Source organism: Prunus dulcis, chromosome 7 (assembly GCF_902201215.1).
Source record: "Prunus dulcis chromosome 7, ALMONDv2, whole genome shotgun sequence".
Lineage (NCBI taxonomy): Eukaryota > Viridiplantae > Streptophyta > Magnoliopsida > Rosales > Rosaceae > Prunus > Prunus dulcis.
In genome coordinates, this window is record NC_047656.1 from 4,775,476 (window position 1) to 4,777,975 (window position 2,500).

Below are 2,500 nucleotides of genomic sequence, written 5' to 3' on the forward strand. Positions count from 1 at the left end.
ATTCGTGGGAAGCTACTGAACTTTTATATTTGAAAAATATTTCAGGAGGGATTTCTGAAGTAGATGGTGGTTGATAGAGTAATTCTTGATCATAATTTCCAGTATGAGTACTGCATCCAACACGAAACTTATGGCTGGTAGTAAAACACCGATTCTCCTGTTGAGATCTAATTCGATCTTCATAGATTTCTCGAGATATTTTCTTACGAAGTTTTGTTATAGCATCTATAACGGCCTCCGGTTTAGGTGGACAGCCCGGCAAATAGACATCCACAGGAATTAGCTTATCAACTCCCCGAACAGTACTATAAGAATCGGTACTGAACATCCCCCCTGTAATTGTACATGCTCCCATAGCAATAACGTATTTTGGTTCAGGCATTTGTTCATATAATCTCACTAAAGAAGGAGCCATTTTCATTGTTACTGTGCCTGCTGTTAAAATTAGGTCTGCCTGTCTAGGACTAGATCGTGGCACCAGTCCATAACGATCAAAGTCGAATCGTGAGCCTATTAATGAAGCAAATTCAATGAAGCAACAACTGGTACCATAGAGAAGCGGCCATAAACTGGAGAGTCTTGACCAATTTGAAAGGTCGCTTGATGTAGTTGAAATAACTGAATTTTGGGTTGTTCGATCAAGTAAAGGAAATTCAATAATGGAATTCATAACTGTCTCAATCTTTGTTATTTTTTTTTTATTGTTTGATGACTATTCAAGAGCTAAGACCATTCCAATGCTCCTTTTCGCCATGCATAAATTGAACCAACAATTAGGATAAGCACGAAAATTAAAGCTTCTATAAATACGGATACTCCCAATACATCGAAACTCATTGCCCATGGATAAAGAAAAACCGTTTCAACATCAAAAACAACAAAAACTAGAGCAAACATATAATAACGGATTCGAAATTGTAACCAAGCATCCCCTATTGGTTCTATGCCCGATTCATAACTCGAAAGTTTTTCTGGTCCTTTGCTAATCGGGGCTAAAACTCCGGAAATTAGAAATGCCAAAATTGGAATAACACTTGATACTATCAGAAATGCCCAGAAAAAATCATATTCGTAAAGCAGAAACATAGACGTACTCCTATTAATGTGGAAAATATACCGGATTAGTCGATTCGAATTAATTGTAAAATCATCCATAACTGTAGTCAAAACAACAATTTATTTTGATCGAACCGCCTAGTTTCATTTGTTTGCTACGGTACATGTCTTGTTTCAAGATTCATCCACTATAATTCTATTTTATTTCTATTACTTTGTATTTAGATATAATTTAGATATAATAAATATAAGTATATATTGATTTTATACAAACAAGACTCTCTCGTTTTCGCCGCACTTCAGATTTTTTCTAAAGAACTAAAGAAAACGAATTACAAATATAAAATCTCATTTTTTGTTTAGAATTTATAATTCTATAGAATTTTCTTCTATATACTATATAATATATAATAATATACTATAATAATATAGATAATATAAATAATATAGATAATATAGTATATATTAGATACTATATATTAGAAATAGAAAATAAAAATATAAAAAATATATATTATATATATTTCTATATAAATTATATATATTATACATATTATCTATATAATAATATATATATTTATTAGTAAATTTATTATATTTATTAGTAAATTTATTAGTAAATTTTATTTTTTATTATATAATATTTTTATTTTCTTTTCGTTTTTTATTTTAATTTTTAGGTTTTAGGGCTATACGGACTCGAACCGTAGACCTTCTCGGTAAAACAGATCAAACTTATTATTATCAAAATGATTTGAACTGTTTCAAAGACCCAACGTGCATTTTTTTGCATTGGGCTCTTTCATTAACTGATATAAATATCGGCTAGTCTACCATATTTTTTATTGACAGAAAGATAAAAGGATGGCTCCATGTGCTCTGATTCATTATGTGGATTCATCCAGGAGCACTACCAAAGTGTTTCAAAGAAGGGTTATCCTGACGTAGGTCTGCTTCTGGCCTAGATCAACTTAAGTTAAATGGAGTTTCTATCGCCCTGCTTGAATCAAATATGAAACTTCATACACCTTAAAGTTCATAAGATAGGACGAAAAGAGAGTTTTTTTGAGGTCCTTATACTCATTATGCCTGGCATTGAATAGACAGGTAATTCGCCTTATCAATATCTCAAATCAATGATGGGTTCTATATTGGCACCTAAATGGGAAACCGAATCGGACCAAACCCTTTGTCAGGCTATTGTTCTCTTGTTTTGTTCCCTAAAAGTCATAGAGTAAGACATCAATTTATCAATAAGATCAAATATTTTTTTGATTACATGATGGACTCCTCTGAAAAACATTGGCGCGCGTGTAAACGAGGTGCTCTACCTAACTGAGCTATAGCCCTTGTGCTTGTGATACATATTTTATCATGTAGATAATTTCTTGTCAAGATGAATATTACATGATCCAACATTATATCTCTTTGATCCGTTTGATTG

The 2,500-nt window shown here is 31.8% G+C and overlaps 1 protein-coding gene across 1 annotated transcript in view; it reads right to left on the reverse strand.

Moving 5' to 3' along the window:
* Positions 1-1,775: 1,775 nt before the first annotated feature.
* Positions 1,776-2,500, reverse strand: part of LOC117635817 (ATP synthase subunit beta, chloroplastic) — a 3,059-nt gene continuing 2,334 nt past the window's right edge. Inside the window, exon 2 of the mRNA XM_034370186.1 lies at positions 1,776-2,500. This exon is cut by the window's right edge and continues 755 nt beyond it. The gene's annotated coding sequence lies outside the window, so the exon portion shown is untranslated.